Source organism: Pinus tabuliformis, chromosome J, assembly GCF_031772625.1.
Source record: "Pinus tabuliformis cultivar Carrire ecotype Pingquan chromosome J, CPIR1, whole genome shotgun sequence".
In the NCBI taxonomy this organism is placed as follows: domain Eukaryota; kingdom Viridiplantae; phylum Streptophyta; class Pinopsida; order Pinales; family Pinaceae; genus Pinus; species Pinus tabuliformis.
In genome coordinates, this window is record NC_142295.1 from 1,388,294,529 (window position 1) to 1,388,319,863 (window position 25,335).

At 42.8% G+C, this 25,335-nt stretch overlaps 1 pseudogene; it reads left to right on the forward strand.

Annotated features, from left to right (window-relative positions):
• Nucleotides 1-1,722: 1,722 nt before the first annotated feature.
• The window catches only part of LOC149232535 (uncharacterized), a 28,663-nt pseudogene continuing 5,050 nt past the window's right edge, over nucleotides 1,723-25,335 (forward strand).

The window sequence follows — 25,335 nt, forward strand, 5'->3', positions numbered from 1 at the left end:
AAAGCAGAAGTGGTCAAGGACCTACTCAAAACAGAACCCTCAGACATTCCCATGCTCCAAGAGACCAAGATAGAGGGGAAAGCCCTTCTAGATATCAGTAAGAATAAATGGAGGAAAAGCACAGGAAGATCAGTCATTTCAAGGGGCACATCCAGAGGGCTTGCAACCCTTTGGGCAGAAGATCTCTTCCTGCCGAACAAATCCCATGAGACTCAGCATTGTATCTACACAGAACTAACACACTGCTCAAGTAAGTTGACCTACTCCGTTTTCAATCTCTATGTACATGTTCTTTATTCTGAAAAGAGGGACTACTGGAACTCCCTCATTGCATTCCTAGAGCAGCGATCCCCTAACAACATCATCCTTGTTGGGGACCTAAATATAGTTTTAAAACCCAAAGAAAAAAGGGGTGGAATCAACAACAGAGATCCCATGCTTCCCCTGGTGGAAGACCTTATACAACAATGGGATCTTCAAGATTTCAATCCGATTAAAGGGCATTACACATGGACCAACAACAGAGCGGGGGAAGACCATATCGCAGCCCGACTGGATCGATTCCTAGTACAGGGCACCCTGATGTTGAATAAGAAAATTATTACCACTAAAATCCTCCCCAAGCTGACCTTAGACCACAAACCAATTCAGCTCATATTGGAAGATGAAGAAGACCTGGGCCCAATCCCCTTTCGATTCAGTCCCCTCTGGATAGAGAGGAATGGATTCATAGACACAGTGAAAACAACATGGGTCAAGCCTGTCACTAGGTCTTCGAGCTACGTATGGGAATAGAAGCTCAAAGCAACAAAGTTAGCCCTAAAGGAATGGATAAGGAAGCATGCCCCAAATCCTTCCAGCCAAAGAAAAGAAATAGTGCAGACATTAGAGGCACTACACTCTGAAATGGAAAGCAGAGAGATAACCCCATCCTTGCTAGATAAAGAAGTTAAAATTCAATGCTCAACATTTCGATCCTTCATAACAGAGGAAGAGCATTGGCGATTAAAATCTCGAAGCCTGTGGCTGAAAGCGGGTGATCGGAATACCACCTTCTTCCATCGCCAATATAGAGCAAGACTTTCCAGGAATCACATTTCTGAAATTACAACAGCAGAAGGGCAGATATGCAAAGGTTCCAGTGAAATTAAAGAGGCAACAGTAAGTCATTACAAAAGACTGTACACCGCAGGTAATCAAGGTAGTCAGGAAGCTATTGCAGATTTCCTCTCAAACACCCCTCTTCTGGTCAACCCTAAAGACAACTTAGCTCTCACCCAACCCATCACGGAAGAAGAGATCATCAAAGTCATTTGGTCTATGGATCCGGACAAGGCCCCTGGGCCGGACGGATTCACCATACATTTTTACAAGACTTGTTGGGATATCATCAAAGAATATCTAATAAAGATGATAAAAGGCTTCATGAAAAAAGCCAAGGTAGGAGGAGGAACCAACTCCACCTACCTTGCTCTTATTCCCAAGGAAACCAATCCCGAAACCTTCACCAGATTCAAGCCTATTTCACTCTGAAACGCTTCATACAAAATTATAGCTAAGCTCCTAGCCACCAGGATGAAACCTCTTCTTAACAGGCTGATCTCAAGTAACCAAGGGGGCTTTGTAGAAGGCAGGCATATACTTGACAATGTCATTCAAGTCTAGGAGACAATACATTCAAGCAATCAGCGAAAGGAAAAAGGAATGCTGATAAATCTTGACATGGCTAATGCGTTCGATCGAGTCAATCGCTCTTTCCTGTACAAAGTTCCCCACTCCTTCGGCTTCTCTCCCAATTTTGTCAATCTCATCGTTGCCTGCACTCATAATCCCTGGATCGCCCCTCTCGTCAATGGCCACCCCACTTCCTTTTTTCAAGCCCAGAGAGGTCACAGGCAGGGATGCCCGCTCTCTCCCTTCCTGAACATTCTGATGGCCGATTCCCTCAGCAGAAAGCTAGCCTCCGAGCAATCCTCAGGTTCCCTCCCAGGCCTCAAACCTTCTATCAGCTCTCCAGCTCAAAACCATGCCCTCTTCGCGGATGATTCTCTATTCCTCGGTGGGGCATCTCTGCGAATAGCTAAAGCCTTTGACTCCGTCTTAAAATGCTACTGCAGGGTATCGGGCACCTCCATCAATGAAAGGAAAAGTGAAGTATATGGATGGTACATATGGCAGCAAGAACTCACAGGCATAGCCATTATTTTGGGTTTCAACGGTCATGCCCAATGGGAGAGGATAAAATACCTCGACCTTCCCATGATAATTGGAAACAATAAGAGGTCATTATGGGCAGGAATCATCAGAAAAATCAAGTCAAAAATCGCTTCCTGGGGTGGACACCGGCTCACAAAAGGAGGTAAGGTAATTTTGATCAAACCAGTCTTATCGGCTCTTCCAATCTACCAAGCTACCTTTCTTCTTGCCCCAAAGAGAGTGACAGACAATATATCCAGAATTCTGCGTGACTTTCTCTGGCAAGGGGGGAAGGGCAATCAACAAAAAATTCATTTAGTCAAATGGGAGAAGGTGAAACGACCAATTCCGGAAGGAGGATTACAAATTTGAGATCTAGCCTTTGTTAATTTGGCGATGGGAGGAAAAATTCTTTGGAAACTGTTTAAGGAGCCAACGCACCCTGTCAGCGTAATGTTGAAATCCAAATATGCTTCTAACATGCGGCTCAGAAACCTACAGGTCAGTCAAATTCCTAACAGCACTCAAGTATGGAAACTTTGCAACAGAAGCTTGAATTTCTTCAAAGAAAAAGTGTATAAAATTCCAGGCAATGGTAAATGTACAAATCTGTGGTATGACTGAATCATGGACCGAAACTCGCTCTCAGAGACAGAATAAATCGTAGGGATAAAAGAGTGGCTGGAACGTGCAGGGGTCATCAGCGTGTTCGATCTATCCAAATGGGATAGGCATGGAGACTGGCAGGGATGGGACTTCTTTGGAGTTCCTGACCAACTACAACAGCAGAAATACATCCTAGAAGAAATGTTGGAAGATGCGGCCCCAGTTAATAGAAAATCGAGAGATCACTGGGGTTGGGGGCGTTCTGGAACATACACTACAACAGAAGCGTACAATGCCATCCAACCAGATAGGAACAATAGCAAAACACCGGAGTTCTGGAGGAAAGTCTGGGAACCGCTTGCTCTGCCCAACGTAAGTTTTTTGTTCTGGATGCTGGCCCAAGAGAAGCTTCTAACTGGAGGTAACTTAATGAAAAAAACATTGTAGGTCCTCACAGATGTGAGATGTGCAGAAGCAGTTTAGAAACTGCCAAGCATCTCTTCATAGAATGCAAATTTGCAAAAGAAGTTTGCGGACTTTCCCTCCATGAGCTACAAACCACAGTTCCTTCCCACAACTTAGTAGCTAAACTTTTCGATTCATGGAATCAGTGTTACCCCAACAAAATTCCAGTTAAATCCATCTGGAGGAAAGTCTAGAACGCCATACCCAAATTCGTGTGCTGGCAGATTTGGCTGTCCAGGAATGATATGATTTTCAATGAAAAAGCACACACACCTTTCTCAGTTGCGGCAAAAGCTAAGTCCTTTCTTCTAGAAGCAGTGCAACAACAAAACTATGCAGGTGATCCATTGCTCCTTCCAGCAGAAGAGAAGTGGTTGGGTCCCCTTCACCCACAACCAAGGAAGTAGTTAACAATCCCTCAAGCAGGAAATTAGGCCTGGTGCAAAAGAGATTCTGAAGAAAACTTCCAGGAATGGTGGAGAAAGCAAAAACTTATAACAATATTCTTTGATGGAGCCTCCAAAGGCAATCCTGGGGCAGCAGGAGCTGGATGGGTCATCTACGCCCCGGATGGAACAAAGAGGGACAACTTTTGTTGGGGTATTGGACAGAAAACCAACAATCAAGCGGAGATACTAGGCCTCCTCAAAGCTTGTCATATAGTCAGGGACAGAGGAGACAAAGAATTTCAAGCCTTTGGAGACTCGGAGATCATAATTAAAAATTTAAACACGGGAAATCTATTCACTAATGCATGCCTCAACAAAACACTAAATAGGCTGAAGAGAGTTCTGCTTGATTTCGACTCATACAAATTTCTCCATATTCTCAGAAATTTGAAAAAATAAGTAGATCTGATGGCGAACAAAGGGTGTACCCTCGAGAAAGGCCAACTTCTTATAAACGATGAAAGTTCATTTCATCCTTTCAATTCTTGAGGAAACGGTATTATGTAGTAGTTCAAAAGATAGTGTTACAATCAGAAACAGAAGAAATGTAGTATTGGCTGCCATGATGTAATTCCAAGCTTCATACGAAATAAATAAAATCATACCCGTTTGAGTTAAAAGATAAAAGAATCATATATACAATCACCATGGATTTAATAAAAGGGCACCCTTCCAGTTGCCCTGAAATCTTTGAATTCATTTGATTTCCTTCTCCTAGTCAAAGCATTTTATGTTAACCCTCTACGAAAATGTAAAATCAAGGAATGGTGTTATCATAAGGTCCTTTGATCCTGTACTCAAAAAAGGAATCCTTGTATGGCTATTTTCAAAGTTTTTAGCTAGGCCCCATGGCATATGGAAATGTTATGAGCTTTTTATATCTTTCCTTTTGATAAAATATTCTTCAGAGCTTCTTCCTTTTAGGTCATGCAACACCCATACGAAAGTCCTATATGTTGAAGTCCATCTTTGTCTATCATCCTATTATTGAGAATCATCCACCCTAGTACTATGAGTTTAAAGAAAGAGTAGGCTTCCAATTTCCCTAACATACTTGTAGATCACAGTCAGCAATGCATATCTCATTTAGGATCGTTTTGTAGCCTTTTCCTTCAATTTTATACACAATATGTTTATGTTCCTATGCATTTACATTTCTTATCTATTTGCAGTTCCTCTCATCGAACAACACAAGTGTATCACAATGGAGCCAACTTTAACTAGAAATGCACTTTCATTGTTGATGGCTAGTTCTACCTAGCTGTAAAAAATCATCCAAGTCATTTCCATTGAGCATATTTGTGCAACCAGGCTTGCAGCCCCTCAATACCGTCTTTCTCTCTCTGATGGAACACATAATTCTACGTTCTTGTTTCCTTCTACTCACAATTCCCTCGCAATGTTCGAGGATCTTCAACCAGGCTCCATTATGCTCCTAAGAAAAAGTGCATGCACAACCTTCCATCAATCTTTGTATGTTATAAATTTTCCTCCTTCCTTCCTTGAACTTGTCTCCTTTTAAGTCCTTTTTTTGGAGTCTACTATATTTATTTCTTCTTGTATTCTTTTCCTTCACTCACAACTCTCCTATCTTGTAATACACTCCAGGTACTCGAACTTGAGATTATCCACCATGAAGCACCTTTGGTTTGCAAGCAAACCCCTCTTTCTCTTTCCACCAATGAAGGGCTCCATGCAACCTCATCCTCAACAAATGCCTATGCCCTTCAAACAGTGCCCCCGACATAGGGCCAACCTGTAGCTTCACCACTAGATATTGTTGCTCCTCCAACAACTCTCCCTTTCAAGGCACTAAACCCATCCTATAAATATTGGTTCATCCAAGGCAAGGCCCTTGCAAAAACACCCCTCCATGAATACAACAACACATGTGGTGATGGGAAATCAGTCAATTTCAACCTTGTGGATCATGATGGTGATGAGATCCACATTACCACCTCTAATGACTTGGAAAACTCATTGAATTCTCTCATACAATTTGGTAAAATCTACACAATAACCAATAGCACTATTAAAGTCCCCAATCCTAGCTACAATCATTTAGATTGTCTTTTTGAAATCCTCATTTTCTCCACATCAACCATGTCTTAGTGCATACATTATTATTAGTCGATTCCTTCTGATTGCTTTCATTTCAGACCAATAAGTTCACTCAACATTACAACTAACAACTCAATTGTTTATGTTGTTGATATTGTTAGCCTGACTTAGACTACATCCATCATATGTCGACGTGATAGCTCTAATACTCCTAAAATACATCTCACGTTATGTGACATGTCAAGCTGAAAAATTGATGTCACCTTATGGAGTGTACAATGTCGTGCTGAAGGGAACAAACTTTTTGACCTTCATACATTAGGAACCATTATAGTCCTTGTAATCAAATGGGGTCATGTCATTGAGTTCATTGGAAATATTATTCGAACAATCCCTGCCACTTTCCTTCTTATAAATCCAAATATTGCTAAAACATGCTAGCTCCAGCAATGGTTCTGGGAAATGGATTTCAATGCATCATCACCTTCAATAAGTCGAAAATACATAGGTGTCTCAGACAGGCCCCTAAAAAAAAAAAAAATCTTTGAACTTGTTGCAATGCCCCACTCTGAGAAAGCTCTGTGAGTTGTTGTATATGCTACTACTACTGCAATCAACATGGAATAATTTTAATTCCTTGGATGCCCCCTTAGCATTGATGGGATGAAATGCATGAAAAAGGTTGTGCAAAAATTCAACATGTGGCATTTCACAAAATGTAACGGTGCCTCCATTGAATGTGACTATCGTTATGCACTCCATCTTGAATTGCATGACCATACTGGCCATATAGAAAATGTTGTTGCTTTTGATGATGTTGCAACTAAACTCTTGGGTGTAAAAGGGAAGGACCTATCTCTCCTTTCGAGTGAGCAAGAATCTGTCAGAGACATCCCCACCAAGATCAAATTTGTTGATTTCATTTTCACCATCTCTATTAAAAAAAACACTTTCAATGACATCAAACACCTCCACCCAACCCTTATCCACTATGAGGAACTTATTTATGGCTCTAATTCAACCCTTGTCCTACAAGAAATAAAAATAAAATTTGGCCCTCTCACAAGAATTGTGCATCAACTTTAGACTCTATTGTTTCCCCTCTCCTTTGTTGAAGCCCATGCTCTAATTTTTCACACCCTTTGCCTATAATAATTTTGAACCTAGAATTTTCCCCTCTCCTTTGTTGAAGTTATATAAATTGGTTTACCACAGTCCTTGTTATTTTTGTATATTCTTTTCATAAATACATGAGCATTAACTCACTTTCATTTCTTTGGGATTTTTCATTCCTCAATGTGCTTTGCAATACATTAGCATATTTCAAATACACATATGAATATGGATATGATCTAATGTGGAAAAAATACATATTTGTTGCTTCTATTACTAGTAAAGTACAACAATATGATTTTCAAGATTCATAACAAACTTACATAATGATACAAATTCTAATACTGATAATAGTGATTTTAACATCCCATCCTTCAATTTTCGAAATCAAGGCTAAAACAAAATCCCTCACTTTGAAGAAATTGTAATGACCATATACTCAAACACATATGAGATTTTCACCTACACTAGACATTCGACAACTTATGTATTACTTGAACCTTTCATACACGAAATAATAGTACACTTGTTTACTACTACTATATTTCACAATAATCTTCCATTCAATTTTCCATGCAAACAAAAAATGAAAAATGAAAAAAAAAAAAAAAACCTTACACTCCAACCCAGCCTTCACTTACTTTCTGCTTTCCTACAACCCTTGCACCATTGTTTCACAACTTCCTTTTTGTACAAAGAAAATTAAAAAAAAACAAAGAAAGGAAAGAAAAAACAACACAAACTTTACTCTGCTCTTAACAAACGATTACTTTGTATAGAGCCTTGCTCTCTTCATTGTACATGTTGCATATATTCATATTCATTATTTCATTTACAATAGTATATTGCTATTCATGTTATATATACTTCAAATTGCAAAGAAAATAAGTACCTTTTCCTTCATGATGCCAACAAATTATTTTCTATATACACTACTTTTTCCTTGACATGCCTGATTTACATGTCTCCATTCCAAATTCACTTATACCTTCACTTTTGACCATCTCTTTCTTTGCTTGATTAGCTATGAAATGCATTCTCACAACTGATGCAAAGAAGGCACATCAACAAAGAAACTACGCAAGTAATAAGGATAAAATAAACACATGCCATTCCCTACTCTACAACAATCGATGATACAATATTCCTTCTCAACCCATCCCTAGTCAAACAACCCCACCCACCCAAATCTGTCTTCTTCCATTTCCATGTAGCCCTCTTTTATCATCATCCCCTCCATTCCCACTTGCCATTCAAACTTGCCCCAGGTTTGCACTTTATTTGAGTCCTACCTTCTCTATACAACCATCCACCTATTGCTTCCAATTCAAATCCCCATAATTTCTACAAAAACCCTCTCTAGCATGCACATCATCATTTCCTTAAAAGGATTGACGCACTTAGCGCCTTCCAAGTTTTCTCTATTTGTAACTAATCTTACCCATCCATGAAAAAACATTCCTCCATGTTGCCATCACTTGTTGGCATTGTGTCACAGAATGATCTATCATCACTTCTTCTCACTTAACAACATGTATCTGAGCAAAAAACCACACATCTTCTCATGCCTAACGTAAGTTGAGGATATGTTAATTTCATGTGTCAACCCAATTCCTCAAGTGGCCCATGCACATGGAAGTTAGTACAAGTACTCTGGCCATACCATAAGCTTTCCTCAGGATATAACTAATATTTTCAACCCCCTTCCCTACATGATCTCATATATAGATATCCTTATTGTTATAAAATGCAGCTTTGATCACACAACCTATGAATTCTTTGTCACTAGATTACGCATTCTAGCAGATTTGCAGTACAAACTAGCAAACGATCCATACTACAAGGATGTCCATCTTCACCCTTCTGCACTATCTACTTTATATGTTCTCCTTACAAATGTCACCCTTCTTCTATGTCATGTCACAACTGATTCCCATGAAACCCAACAATTCCTTCTTGATATTTCTAATCCCAACCTTCTCCATCACTTCCCATCTAAACTTCAACCATCCTCCTTTATATGAATACTTCCAAATACTCAAACTGAGATTGAAAAAATATTTTCCTACGTGTAATCTTCTAATTCCACACCCACTCATTCACTTGAATGTCCCATTGTTGGTTTATCATTGTTAAATGAATACAACACTAAGTGCTACTTCCCCATGGCCTTCCCTACCCTATTCCCCATAGGCTCTTCCATGAGAAACCAACTAAGAGCTGTAAAAGTTGAAATTCAAGAATATTCTTTACACCTAAAGTGGTACCATGATAATATATTTGGACAACATCCCAGATTTCGATACTACTTGCACAAGCTTATCATGCGTTGTCATGACCAGGAAGAAAATTCTATCTTCATAAAAGGATACCTTTTAGATAACTTGTCGGCTACCATTATAGACCTTTTCCGACACCTTCAGTAGTTGCCTCCTTCAACAATTCCAGACTAGGTTATGCACTTCATCTTGTCCCTTCGAGGAAGATGCTCTTTCTAGACCAAGGCTAAAGGGGAGATCATTGAGGTGGTCATTCAAGAATGAAACCCTATCTTCTTCTTCACACTAAGTGCAGTGGATACCCAATGGCATGACTTTCACATGGCCATTCCTTTTGGTTCTCCATCCAATGTATGTGATCAACCTCGTTGGAGAATCCAAAACATTGTTGCAAACCCACATCATGCATCTCAATACATCCATTGTAGGTTCACAATATTACTATAGGAGATTCTACTAAAAGGATTCCTTGTAAAGGACTATTGGTGTAGGTTTTAATATACCACTAATTATCTTTCATCCTCTATGTACAATTGTTGAACACATAACTCTTACTTTCCCTCTTCTATTTGGCCAAGGTATGAATTGTAGCATAGAGGGTGTACACATATACATCGTTTCCTATGGTTATAAAATTCACTTGACATGGACAACCTTAATTGGAAGAAAAAACCTAGTGTTGCCACTATCAGGCCCTTCTTCGACACATATATTACTACTTGGAACCCTCGAGACCTCCATCAAAGAAACCTAGGAATACATTTATTGACACTTACTTATCCCTGGCTACTTGGAACAAATGATATCCTTACTTCTAGCGAGCCCTAAGACTATGAGGAACTTGTCAAATTTGTCCAATGCCACAAAATTTGTCATTCATCCACATGCCTTCACAAGAAAAACAATAATGAAGCTTGTTGATATGGAGTCCCCTAGTAGTTATGTGATTCCTCTTATATTCACATCAATGCTTCTAGCTTGAAAACTTATAGCCTTGCTAGAAATCATGATAGACTTAACATCGACAACCCCCACATGCTTACTAATTGGATGGTCAACATTGACTTCCAACTTAACCTTTCGTGTCACTATGTTTTAAACTACATTTCTAAATATGCAGAAAAGGAAGAGTCAAATTCAGAAAGTTACAACAGAATGTTATTTCCCCTTGCACTAAGTACTCCTCTTGATTTCTCTAGTATCACTGTTGTCTACAATCTCCTAATTAAAACAAATTGTTGAAAGGGACATCGGTGCACAGGAAACATGCCACATGCTCCAAAAGCTCCCCTTAATAAAATGTAGTCATTATTTTGTCTCTCTAAATGTCAAGCGAGTTGTTTTCAAATGTGTTTCACATAACTTGGATGGCCAAGTTCTAGCAACATCCTTCATCACCTTCTAAATTCAAATACCTCCTTCACTCAACTCAATGTCTCTTATGAGGTTGCATGCTCTTGGTCATTCTCCTCTCATTCGAAAAAATTGTCATGGAAGCATATCTACCCTGCCAATGTCATACACATCTTTCCTTAGTAGAACTCCATCCCATCTCATGATGCAACTTACTATGTAGATTTATGTTGGAGTGAAATTATTTTCTAATTCCCTTTTCGCAAGCCACCTTATGAAATTGGAAAAACTAACGAGGAGATTGTTGGACACCAATAAAAAATAATGAACACATATCATGCATGGAATGCCCATCATGCACCTAAAGAGCCACCTCTTGTTAACTTTGACGATGACTTTGTTCCTGAAATGAAACCTCACTACTCCAAGGATACTAAAGAATGACAATTCCTTTCTCAACTCCACCCAGTTAACAACATCCTCCTAAATGACCTTGATAAGCTTGGTGACCATGAATTTGATGCAAACCATAATTGGACTCATACTTTTATCCCTTCAAATTTGCAAGAGACAACCATTCGCTTCATGGAATTCAACCACTCCTCCATAAAACTCCTCCATCTCCCCTCTCCAAATCCTCACTCCCTTACCTGATACTCCCCTAGCCAAAGCATTTCTTTCAACATCATTCTTACTCACTTTTCAAGCAATGCCTCCACCACAACACTAAAGATTATCATCCAAGGTACAACTGGGACAAGAAAGTATTTCCTAATTGGTTACCTCAAGGATACATTTTTTATCCAACTCTACCAATAGAGAAATTCCTCTACTCTTTCTTTCTTCAAAATATGTTGCAACCTTCAACATAAATGCACTAACAATACACTATGGCCTTCACATTCCTATCTCCTCCATGCACCCTTTGGAAGGCTAGTCCCACCTAAATCTCTAAGAAAAAATTTGACATGTCAGATACATACTTATTGATGAAATGTGTTTCATTGGCCCTAAAATGCTTGTCCAAATTGATGAATTCTTACGAGAATCATTCCATCCAATAAAAAAACCCCATTTGGTGGTTGATCTACAATACTTGTAGGTGACCTCAGGAAATTTCCACCAATAAAGGGTACACCAATGTATGTGGGCACATTCCAAGGCAATGGACTTTGGCAAACCTTCGACACAATTATCACACTTTCAACTATCTTCCGCCAACAAGGCATCAACCCTAAACAAATTGCATTTAGTTAGCTCCTCTCCAACCTTCATAATGAAATCGCTACAATGGATGATTGGAAGCTTCGCATGATGCGTACAAAATCACTTCCTCAACATATCAAGCAACAAGAATTTCAATATTCAATGCATCTTTATGCAACTAATGAATCTGTCATAGCACATAATAAAAAAATCCTTAAATATTTAAACATCCTAATTTCACATTGCTATGCCGAGTGAAGGAAGCAACAACCCTTCGTTACTCAAGAGGATGAACAAATTGATGTAAAATTTCTCCTATGCATTCGAGAACAAGTCATTCTAACAAACAACTTGGTGAGCTCCAGTATTGTAGCAATAATGCTACAACTCCTGGGGCTTCCTGTCTCTTAATTATATCAACCCGGTAGTTCGTACAAACTTGGAAGCGACGGTGCTGTATGCACAAGTACTAGCTCTTGTCGCAGCTGTCACTTGGTCAGCTGGCACAAGTCCGCTAGGGCTCAAGCCAACTTCTATAGGCTCACAGAAGAAGCTTTATCAATGATGGACGAAAGCTAGCTCAAAGAAGACTACTCTACTTGGCAAAAATGAACTAAAAGCAAATCAAAACATGGAAACCCTAATTTAACTAGTCTAACCTCTATGATGCCAAGAATGTGAAGGAAACTTCTACCAATGATGCCATTACCTCTAATAAGTGAAAATGCATGAATCTAATCTACTTGCATCTTAAAAGACATGTTTTTGTATTTTTTCTTTAAGTGGATGGAGTGATTGTGATTTTGTGCTTATTAGGGTTTGGTTGTGCAGATGTGATGCGGAAGGAAGGAAAGCTTGGGAAAGGTTGGGGAGGCTAGGAGAGGTCCCCAGAGATCCTTAGCATCAGTCCACAGAGGTTCCTCACGTTCAGAGGCTCAGCAACCGAGTGAGTGGCCTCCTACAGGATGTTTGCAGGGGATTCTACAGGAAACGCAGGGGTTTCTACAGGAAGTCTACAAATTGCTACAGGATGGCCTACCGTGGGTGTTTGAAGTGATGGTGGAGTGATGGAATGGTAGGGGGAGATGTGTAAGGTAGGAATAAGGCTGGTGATGGCTCAGGAGTGGAGAAGTAGGTTGGAGAACGAGTGTATGAAGTGGGTTGATGGATGAAAGGTTATAACAACGAAATGTCTAAAGGATGGAGTTACGTGAGGAGTGGAGGAGTTTAGGAGATAACAGAGCGGAGCAGAGGTCGAGGATGTGGTTGTATGCGTGATCAAGACGAAGAAGGAGGTAATAGAATGATGAAAAGCAGTGTAAATGAAACAAATGGCTTATGACTGTCACCAAGATGAAAATTCATTAACCTAAGCTACCTGAACTCAATGAACAGCAAGATAAAGCGTGTAGAGGTATGTGCATGAAGCAGTGATGAAGGTGTATGGTGCAAGAGTGAAGTGCATGGAAAGATCTATCATAAACGAGACTATGTTGCAGCATGTATAACGTGAAGAACTGCGTATTTTTGTGGCTGGTATAGGCTACACTCCAATCTCCAAATAGAGATGGCAGTGGAGACTTTCTCAACCCTTTTTGCTGGAGCTCCAAGAGATTATATCTATCCTCCTATCAAACTGAAGCAACTGAAAGAAAATCACCATAAACTAGTCCTATCATGCTTATGAAAACGACTAAATTACCAAACTGTGAATTCGAATTGCATGTGAACATAAACAAACTCAAAGTGATGGAACGAAATGCAAACACATTACAACACTGAGGAGATCTATTGCTCTTAGGTTGGGCCCTAACCTGAGAGCTATAGCTCCTTGAGAAAACTCAGAACTAGATCAAAATCTGCCTTCTTTATTCATAATTTGATGTCATGCCAAATTGGCTTACAAAAAGGAACAAAGACCGAGCTCTGCTCAAGAATTACAATAGTAATGCGAAAGTTTCAACAACCTAACAAAGGCTACAGCCTCCATACTTATGCAAAACGATCATCCAACAGGTGTCCTTGATTTTAGGAGCTCGGCTGTCCAACTGAAGTTTAACTTGCTGATCCTGTAGGACAGTCATAATTGCTGTTCCTGTAGAACAGTTGTAACTACTGTTCCTGTAGAACAGCTGGCTGCTTCTAAGCTCGGTGGGGAGATGGATTGGAGCTCGGAGCTATGGTGGGAATCACGAGGAGGGTCCCAAGACTGTGGAAATCCTCTCCTAAAAACCAACAGTGCCACCTCATTGTCTCCTTGTCTCCTTTTCACGTGGTCTTTTCTCCCTTTTAACGCAAAAACCTGAAATCATAATGCATTAGTCACGTAGATAAAGTGTCTACCCTTCTTCCTACAAACAACACGAATAAACTAAGAAATGCATGCATAAGCAGTAAAAAGTGAATGGTTTGAGAAAAACAAGTAGGCCAAATGAGCCCAAATTATACCAAAAATTGGGGCTCATCATCACCCCCCAGCTAAACTATTTGCTCATCCTTGAGCAACTTTGCCCTGGCTCCTCGTCTTTGGCCGAGAACTAGAGGGTGGCGCTTCTTCCTTTCCCGTTTTTGGCGGCCCTGCCTTTGCTGCCCCTGGTGGTGACGAAGGTGATGCTTCCTTCCCCTTTCCTATTTCCTTGAGCCGGGCTTCGGAAGGCGACTGGCCTATCCTTCGTGTCCAGGAAGTTATTTTTGGGCTCCCCTTTTCGAGGGTGGCTGATGTTTTAGAGGGGGTTCTTGCACTGGGTGAAGTAGGGACGTCCCCTGAAGTGGTTTGGCTGCTGGGTGGAGGCTGTGGCTTGCCCGTGGTCATCCTCTTGCTTCTCCTGGCTTCAGATGGTAGAGGGGTCTCCCTCTCCCTTTTCTCTTTCGGTTTTGGAGGTGTGCTGAGGGCAGCCAGTGCCGCTGTTGCCTCTTTTTCGAGAATGCCAGCCTTCTCTTTCTTGCGTTTTGCTCTCTCAGAGCTCCTTGTAGAGGGCCCCTTCTTTTCAGATTTCGGGCTTCCTGTGGAAGACCCTGCTTTGCCCACTTCCGGGCCTCCTGTAGAAGATTCTTTCTCTGTCTTCAGACTCTCTGTAGGAGGCTTTTTCTCAGTGACTTTCGGGCCTCTTGTAGAAGCCCCTTTTTCCAATTTCAGGCTTCCTATAGAAGCCTGTGGTTGCACTTTCAGGCTTCCTGTAGAATCCTTTGTCTCCGTTTTTGGGCTTCCTGTAGAAGCCTGTTCTCCAACGATTTTCGGGCTTCCTGTAGAAGCCTTGGTCTTTGCTTTTGGGCTTCCTGTAGAAGCCTGCTTCTCACTGATCTTCGGGCTTCCTGTAGAAGCCTTTGTTTTTGGTTTTGGGCTTCCTGTAGAAGCCTGTTTTTCAATGTTTTTTGGGCTTCCTGTAGAAGCCTGAGTTTGTGTTTTCGAGCTTCCTGTAGAAGCCTGTTTTTGCTTTCCTGTAGACATAGGTGTCTCCACTTCCGCTTGCTGGCCTGCTTGAGTTTGGCTTTTTTCTTTGGGTGCAGGTGCTGTTGAGGTACTTGGGCCGACGTGGGCCGCCTCTGCTTTGTCCATTCTGCTCTTCATCCTCTTTTCCCTTGCTGAAAGAATAGGTGTGCCACCCTTTTCTTTGTCCCTCTTTTCCTCAGCCACTGCTTCCTTGTCTTCACTGCTGGAGGAGCCACTATCTTCGATTAGCATTTTTATGTCCCCATCTCGTGTTAAATTCCTAAATGACTCCCAGGAGAGGGGAACTTTATATGAGTGCAATGCATCTTCCACAAGCAGTTTTATTAACCCATGGTGGGCTATCTGATCAGGTATGCCCTCTCTTAGCTTTGTAGCACACTCCATTAGGGACTGCAGGAGATAATAAGGGATGCTCAGTTTTTGCTCTACAGGAAGGTCAATTCGGTGCCTCAACTCAGCGAGTAACCAAAAGTGATATGCATACACGATGTTGAACCGGCCTTCACAAGTAATATATTTCATGATATGCAAACTGACTTCATTCCAAGGTGGTGATAGGCTCGTTCTTCTCACCCCGTTTTTATCCTCCGAGAATTCTTCCTCAGGTGGAAAGAATTCTTTTTTTGCTTGCTGGCTCTGCTTTCGTTCTTCCTTGTCCCGCAGCAAACCCATAGGAAGTTCTGTGATCCGACTGATATGTTCTGGGGTGAGTTTGAGGCTTAGACCTTTGAAGCTTACTGTGGCCAGTGTCTGGGATTTAGGCTTCAAAGCCTGCAAGAATTCCTCGGCTACCTCATCATCGTAGCCCTGCAGCTTATCACAAAAAGGCATCCATTGTGCTCTGGTAAAGAGCTCTACCACTGCCGGGTTTCTCCTTAATTTGGTGGAATCTGTGGGTTCCCGCCTGATAAACCTGCCCGACATGATGAACACGGGGGTTTTGACTAAAGGTGACAAATGCAAAGGAGATTCGGTCTATTTTAGGCAGAGCATGCATACAATTCACAAAACACAGTCTAATTATACTGCTATCCTGTAGAAGCGATAGTATAGGCACAACAATCCGATATTTTTATGCCCAGACTGTGAATAATGATCTTGCCACCTTTGAAAGCCAATTGCGGAAGGAGTTTCAGGGTTACCTTTTTTTCTGCCACCTTTTCTTACGTGAGGAATGCACCTTCCTGTAGAACTACGTTCCTCTAGAGACTGCTTCCTGTAGGACTGCGTTCCTGTAGAAACTGTTCCTGTAGGAGCAGTGTGCAAACTTCGGGGAGGAATGTAGTTGGCCAGCGGTCGAGATGTGCTTCACCGGTGTTCTGGTAGCCGAAAGCTCGGCGTATCAACGTGCAGAGGAAATCAGAAGAGCCACTCGAGTTTTGAAGTGGAGGTTGATGAATACATGCGCATAATCTAGCCGATTAGATTTTGAATTGGCGCAGCTCGTGGCGCGGGGGGTGAGCTGTCCCCGCCGGACCGTTGGGCGACGTCACCCATCATTCACCTGCATATTCACTCGCTGCCGCATTCATTCCCATAGATCTGTCGCCGCCCTTTTCGGTTAAACTCGTTTCTCGGTTGATGGGACTATCCTCACGTGCGTGCTGCATATTTTCTTTGTCGTGGCTGCCACCCAAGCATCTGACTATACCATAACTAGCCGACGTGGCCAGTCAACTGGCCAGACGGCCGCTCAACCATTCATTTCTACGCCATGCAAACAAATCAAAGTAATACTCATGCGATTTGGTGGAAGGAAGGGTTGAGACACTTACCTGTGCGCGGCTGCACACGATTTTTCGGTTTTTGGACGACGGGGAGCGGATCTACCTGCTGCATGCGGCTTACACAGTCCCGGAGGCTCATGGTTACAGGATGCTGGCGATGGAGTGGATGCTCTGGTTGCCTGCGCCCGTGTTTTGCTTGCAGAGGGCGGTGCTGTGAATGGTATCCACTCATGCAGGTTTGACTGTTACGGGATTCCCGCAGGGTGCCTTGTAACAATCTCGCCTCCTTGGGTGCATGCTGCACGACGATGGATAGAATCTTCTGATCATGCTCCCGGAGCTTCTGATGCTCTACATGGATGTGGTATGAGCTCTCGGTGCTTGTTTTTCTTTGACAAATGGCTTTACCACGAGAACTCATTGATCTGGTTTGCTGGTGCAGGGATCTTGGTTGCATGGCGACGAGGATGGTGGAGCAAGGTAACAACAATGTTCAGGGGTGCCAACAGTGGCATGCATGCATCCTACCCATTCCTCAGCTGCTAGATCTCCGTTTGAAACAAAATTTTTGCCGTCCCAAACTTCTACAAGAAGTTTCCTGTAGACACAGAGCTTCCTGTAGAAAGTTCGGCCTTCCTGTAGAAAGGCTGCGCCCTCCTGTAGAAAGACTGCGCCTTCCTGTAGAAAGACTGCGCCTTCCTGTAGAAAGACTGTGCCTTCCTGTAGAAAGACAACAGCTTCCTGTAGAAGATTCAAACCATGATAAAATTGCACATACCTTGAAAAACATGGGTGCTCTTGGAGGAGGTATTGATGAGGTTCCTCGACAACATGATAAGGACCCTTGGCTGTGATTGGAGAGGCTTCTTCTCCTCCATAGAACATCTGCAACCTGCATGTAATTTTCATATTGTGCTTATTATTTTTTTTATTTTTTTTCTTCTTTTTTTTTGAAAGATAACAGGGGCGCCCCCAAAGAGGTTTTCACCCTTGCTACCTGCCCTGAGCGCCTCAGAGAGGTTTTCACTCAAGGATCTTTTTCAACCTTTTCTCTTTTTTTTTTTTTGAAAAAGCAATAGGAGCGCCTCAATGAGGTTTTCACCCCTACTACCTACCTTGGGCGCCTCAGAGAGGTTTTCACCCAAGGATCTTTATTTATTTATTTTTTTCAGATCTTCTTTCAGGGTGTGCCAGAGGCAGAGGCAGAACCCTTCTCTATGACCAATACAGATTTCTCCATAGTTTTGATAAACTCTTGCCTTGAGAGAGGTCTCCTGTAGATCTTCAATCGATGCCCATTGACAAGCATGGGAATGGCTTCCTCATCAATGGTTCGAATGAGGATAGATCCATTGTCATGGAATTTCTCCACTGTATATGGTCATAGCCATCTGGTTCTCAGCTTCCCCTTGAAATCTTTGTATCTGGAATCATACAACAAAGCCCAATCTCCCGGCTGAAATTGCTTGTCATGGAGATGTTGGTCATGCCACACCTTCCTCTGAAGTTGAACCACTTCTGAGTGAAGGAGGGCCTGCATGCGGTGCTCGTCCAGGCCATTCAGCTGCAGCAACCTTTCTTGTTGTGCATGGCTGAGATCTAGGTCCAGCTGAGCTGCCATCCTCAAAGTGTTATACTCAAACTCAATGGACAGCAAAGCTTTCTTCCCATAGACCAGCTCATAAGGTGTGAAGCCGGTGGTGGTCTTCCAAGTGGTGTTGTAAGCCCATGTGGCCTCAACCAGGCGATCTGCCCAATCTTTTCTGCTACTGCTCACCACTTTGGTCAAGATCCCTTCTAATGCTCTATTGGTGACTTCCACCTGCCCATTTGCTTGAGGATGATAGGGAGTGGAAGTCCTATGCTTGATCTTGTGATGAGCTAGGAGATCTTCAACCAGGTTGGAGGTGAACTGGCTCCCTTGGTCGGTGACCAGCTCTCTTGGGTAGCCAAACTTATAGAAGATGTTCTCTCTTAGGAACTCGGCCACCTTCTCTTCTGTTGCTGCTTTGATTGCTTTGGTCTCTGCCCACTTTGTCAAATAGTCAGTACACATAATGATGTAGAATCTTTGCCTCGAAGAGGGATTGATTGGACCCACAAAGTCCATGCCCCACTTCTCAAATGGCTCAAGAGTCACTTGAGGTTGGAGAGGCATCTCATCCCTTTGGGTTGGTTTCCCCATTCTTTGGCATTGGTCACACTGACTGACATATCTTCTGACATCTTGATGAAGTGTGGGCCAATAGTAGCCTGCCTGCAGGATCTTGAAGGCAGTTCTCTTTATTGCAAAATGCCCTCCACAAGGCCCATCATGACAAGTGAGGAGGATATCAAAGACTTCCTCCTCCCTTACACAACGCCTTAAGATCTGATCGGGGCCCAGCTTGAACAGATTGCCCCCGATCCAAGTGAATGAGGCACTTTTTCTGATGATTCTGCTCTTCTCTCTGGAAGATAGGTGTGGAGGGAACTGTGCTGAAACAAGATAGTTTGCTATATCAGCAAACCATGTAGAGAGTACTGAGATAGCAAACAGATGCTCATCAGGCATCTGGTCATCCACCGTCCCATCTTCATCTGCAGACAAATCCAATCTAGACAAGAAGTCAGCAACAACATTTTCTCTACCTGGTTTATCAACAATGGTTAGATCAAACTGCTGCAATAAAAGTAACCATCTAATGATACGAGCATTCACATCTGGTTTATTCATTAAATATCTAATAGCTGCATGGTCAGTATGTACAAAGGTCTGGTAACCAGAAATATAATGTCGGAACTTGTTCAATGCATGGACCACAGCCAAGAATTCCTTCTCGGTTACAGTGTAATTCAGCTCAGCTTTGGACAAGTTTTTGCTAACAAAGTAAATGGCATATGGAAGTTTCTGCTCAACTTGTCCTAAAGCTGCACCTATGGCTTTGTTCGAGGCATCAGTGTGGATGTGGAAAGGTAGGGCCCAGTTTGGACCTCTTAAGATTGGTGCTGACACCAACTTGTCCTTCAACTCATTTAAAGCCCTCTGACAATCGTCAGTCCATTTAAACTCCACATCTTTTGCCAACAAACCAAACAATGGCGAGGCTAGCTTGCTGAAATCTTTAATGAATCTCCGGTAGTATCCTGCTAATCCCAAGAAACTCCGGACATCCCTTACCTTTTGAGGAGGTGGAACCCTCTTGATGAGAGCAATTTTGTTAGGATCCACCTGCAATCCTTGGGAAGAAATAGTATGGCCTAGCACGGTCCCTTCAGTCATCAGGAATTCACATTTTTCAGGACTGAGGGACAAGTTCATCTCGGTGCATTTGGTTAGGACTTTCCCCAGGTTGGACAATGCTTCCTGGAAGTTGGCCCCATAAGGAGTAAAGTCATCCATATAGATTTCCACTGCATCATGGACCAGCTCCGAGAAGATGCTCAAGACAGCTCTCTAAAAGGTAGCAGGAGCATTGCATAGCCCAAAGGGAAGGACTCGATAGGCAAAGGTACCCCAAGGACAAGTGAAGGTGGTCTTATCTTGGTCTTCCGGGCTGATTTGGATTTGATTGTACCCGCTAAACCCATCAAAGAAAGAGAAGAACTTCTTTCCTGCCAGTCCATCCAACACTTGATCTATGAAAGGTAGAGGGAAATGGTCTTTCTTGGTAGCTTTGTTCAGCTCATGGTAATCCACACAGATTCTCCACTTCCCATTCTTCTTGGGAACCAACACTAGAGGGGACACCCATTCACTATCTGAGATGGGGTAGATGAATCCGGCATCCAACAGTTTCTACAATTCTTCCTTGACAATGTCTTTAAGGGCTGGATTCATTCTCCTCTGAGGTTTCCTAACCGGTTTACAGTCCTCTTTGATATATATGTGATGAGTACAGACCGAAGGATGGACTCCTTTCATTTCCTTATAGCTCCAAGCAAAAGCATCTAGGTGGTTGGCCAACAGACTACACAGCTCCTTTTCCTGGGAAGGAGATAAGGAGGAGCTGATTTTCAATGCTCTCTCAGGGCCAAACTCCACATTCTTAACTCTGGGAGTGACAGGGTTGGTTGTACAAAGATCCACTAAGGTGCTAGCTTGGGCATCCTCCACCAATTTTTCTAAGGGTAGTGCACTGGTAGGTGGGTTTTGGATCAATTTATCGATCAAGTCATCCTCGGTTGGGGGGTTTCTTCTAGTGGTATCTAGGGTACACAGAGGTGCTGAATACACCTCGTCTTCTTCTCCTTCCTCCAACCAGAGTGGTAAGTCATGCTCTAAAGAGGGTTGGGCAGGAGGGTATAGGACTAGTTGCTTGGACATGGGACCATTTTTGATGGTCATGTTTCCTGCCCGACAACTGATGTAAGCATCTGCAGTAGCTAACCAAGGCCTTCCCAAAATGAGAGGATATCCAGTAAGCTTGGCCTTTGGTTACAGAACCAGGAAGTCTGCAGGGTATTCCCAAGAATCAATGGAGACCATGACATCCTCCACAATCCCTTCGGGAGTCATGGTGGAGCGATCTGCTAATTGCAGTACTGTCGAGGTCTTCCTCAAGGAACCCTGAAGATTGAGTTTAAGCATGGTATCCCTGGTCATCACATTGATGGCCGCCCCCAGATCAATCAAGGTGTGGGGGATAATGGTGCCATTTATGTGAACATCTACTACAGGACTTCCAGGATCTAGGTACTTTGGGCAGATGACTTGTCCTAGCATAAGATCAGACAGTTGTCCTATGACATTGATAGTTGAGGCATCTTTCTTCCGTCTGCCTGGGTGTTTGAAACACTTCTCCTTAACCAGCTTGTTATATATGGGCACATCCTTGATGGCTTGGAGAAGTGGGATTTTTACACACAACTGCTTGAGCTCACCCAAGAGCTCATCTTCTTCTAGGTTAGGTTGTGTGGTGGCTGTTAGTCTCTCAGGAAAGGGTGGAATAGGCTTTGGTTCACTCTCCTGATGGTCTTCCTCATCCTCTGGGGGAGGAGGCTGGCGATCTGGAAGAGTCTTTCCAGATCTAAGGTTGATCTCCTGGATCTCCACAGCATAGGTAGGGCATGAGGTTTCCCCAGTGTATACCTGCTGGGCCTGTCTATTGTTGGGGTTCGGGTTCGGTTGAGCAGGAATTTGAGGTTGCCTTGGAGGAGCAGGAGGTAATGGTTGAGGTTGCACTGGTGGTGGAGGCAAAATGGCAGGAGGAGTGTTGTATTGGGGCCTCCACCCCGACTGAGGTGCATTCCATTGAGGTTGTGGCTGGGTATGTGAGTGATATGGATGAGAAGTAGGTTGAGTGGGGTACTGAGGTGGATAAGACCATGGAGGAGGCATGGACCATGAAGGATGAGCAGGGGGACCCCAGGAAGGCATAGGCGTTGACTGGTTGGGGTTGTAATAAGCTTGAGATGCCCCTTGCATCCCCTGCTGATAAGGTCTAGATCCTTGTGGCCTCCTTTGGTTGAGGTAATAGAGAGGCTCTGTGGGAGCTTCGGTCCCTTGGTACATGGCTTTAAACCCTGGTAAGGTTGGACACTGATTTGTGGGATGGTCCTCCTCACAAACGAAACACACTTCAACCGAATGCAATGGACATTCGTTCTTAGGGTGCCTCCTTGTGCACCTAGGACAGAAGACAGCCAAGGCTCTCTCAGCCTCTTCTTTCTTTTGCTGAATCCTAAATGTATCAAGCTGCATGGCAATGGTTTGTCTCACCTCACTCTTAAGATCTTCTAATTGGTTTGCAAGCTCATGTTTGGAGAAAGGGACACTAGTGGAGAGGTGGTTTCCTCTACCTCGTTTCCGAGCTGCCTTGGAGTGGTTTCTAAATACAGTCTTGATGTCCTCATAAGGGAGTTGGTAAATGTCCCCCCCAGCTAACATGTGAAGGGTATCTAAGAGGTCTTCAGGGACTCCTCGGAGTAGGACCAACTTGAGGGATTCAGGGTCAAGTGTGCACCTGGCCCGCTTATAGCTTAGTTGGAACCTCTCCTCATAATCCTCTAAGGACTCATCATTTCCCATGGACATCCGAAAGATTTCCCCCTTTGTCTCCTTGGACCTACAGTAATCCCGGTACTTGGTGTTGAAGGCTTGCTGCATTTGAGCCCAAGTGGTGATACTATTCCCAGGTAAGCCCATGAACCAGCGTAGTGCTGCATCCTTGAGAGTGGAAGGGAAAAGTTTCAACTTTTGCTCGTCTTCAGTATAGTCATAGGTTCTACAAAGGACAACAAACTCAAACAGGAAGGTGTCTGGATCTTCAGTGGTCAACCCATGGAAGTGAGGTAAGGCGGAGGGGCTAATGTTTTTCATTTTCATCTCTCCATTGGTCTCTCGGATGGGGAAGGCACCTTCTATTCTCTCATCTTCTCTTCTATTGTCAGCCATAGCTTCAGATGGATTGGTCTCTAACTCTTCTTCTACTATAGGGTCTTTGGATATCTCAGGTTGTTCACCTATAGGTTCCTCTGGGTCACTGTCACCAAAGAAGAGAGAAGGGTGACTCAGTGATGTGGTGGGGGTGTTTGGTAGGAATTTGCCTGATCTATCTCGGTTCCTACGAGGCATGAAATGGAAAAGACTTTCTTTTTCTTTTTGCTTGCTTTTGCTTTGCTTTTCTTTTGGTACCTGCAAAACTGAGACAGATTGATCTACAACTAACTATGAAAGATGCAAAATTAACTGGAAGTAGGAAAGAACTAATCTACTTTGCTCAAATGAAATTGCAGAAAGGAAATGCTAATCTATGAAAGCAAGAAATGCTAGTCTATGAAAGCAGGAAATGCTAATCTATGAAAGCAGGAAATGCTATGCTACTTTTGCAGAATGGAAATGAAGTAAACTACTAGCAGAAGGCAAGAGTAAGAAAGTAGAAGAAAAGCAACAATTACTAATACTCTGACGCTTCCCCGGCAACGGTGCCAAAAAGATGGTGAGCTCCAGTATTGTAGCAATAATGCTACAACTCCTGGGGCTTCCTGTCTCTTAATTATATCAACCCGGTAGTTCGTACAAACTTGGAAGCGATGGTGCTGTATGCACAAGTACTAGCTCTTGTCGCAGCTGTCACTTGGTCAGCTGGCACAAGTCCGCTAGGGCTCAAGCCAACTTCTATAGGTTCACAGAAGAAGCTTTATCAATGATGGACGAAAGCTAGCTCAAAGAAGACTACTCTACTTGGCAAAAATGAACTGAAAGCAAATCAAAACATGGAAACCCTAGGAAACCCTAATTTAACTAGTCTAACCTCTATGATGCCAAGAATGTGAAGGAAACTTCTACCAATGATGCCATTACCTCTAATAAGTGAAAATGCATGAATCTAATCTACTTGCATCTTAAAAGACATGTTTTTGTATTTTTTCTTTAAGTGGATGGAGTGATTGTGATTTTGTGCTTATTAGGGTTTGGTTGTGCAGATGTGATGCGGAAGGAAGGAAAGCTTGGGAAAGGTTGGGGAGGCTAGGAGAGTCCCCAGAGATCCTTAGCATCAGTCCACAGAGGTTCCTCGCGTTCAGAGGCTCAGCAACCGAGTGAGTGGCCTCCTACAGGATGTCTGCAGGGGATTCTACAGGAAACGCAGGGGTTTCTACAGGAAGTCTACAAATTGCTACAGGATGGCCTACTGTGGGTGTTTGAAGTGATGGTGGAGTGATGGAATGGTAGGGGGAGATGTGTAAGGTAGGAATAAGGCTGGTGATGGCTCAGGAGTGGAGAAGTAGGTTGGAGAACGAGTGTATGAAGTGGGTTGATGGATGAAAGGTTATAACAACGAAATGTCTAAAGGATGGAGTTACGTGAGGAGTGGAGGAGTTTAGGAGATAACAGAGCGGAGCAGAGGTCGAGGATGTGGTTGTATGCGTGATCAAGACGAAGAATAAGGTAATAGAATGATGAAAAGCAGTGTAAATGAAACAAATGGCTTATGACTGTCACCAAGATGAAAATTCATTAACCTAAGCTACCTGAACTCAATGAACAGCAAGATAAAGCGTGTAGAGGTATGTGCATGAAGCAGTGATGAAGGTGTGTGGTGCAAGAGTGAAGTGCATGGAAAGATCTATCATAAACGAGACTATGTTGCAACATGTATAACGTGAAGAACTGCGTATTTTTGTGGTTGGTATAGGCTACACTCCAATCTCCAAATAGAGATGGCAGTGGAGACTTTCTCAACCCTTTTTGCTGGAGCTCCAAGAGATTATATCTATCCTCCTATCAAACTGAAGCAAATGAAAGCAAATCACCATAAACTAGTCCTATCTATGCTTATGAAAACGACTAAATTACCAAACTGTGAATTTGAATTGCATGTGAACATAAACAAACTCAAAGTGCTGGAACGAAATGCAAACACATTACAACACTGAGGAGATCTATTGCTCTCAGGTTGGGCCCTAACCTGAGAGCTATAGCTCCTTGAGAAAACTCAGAACTAGAT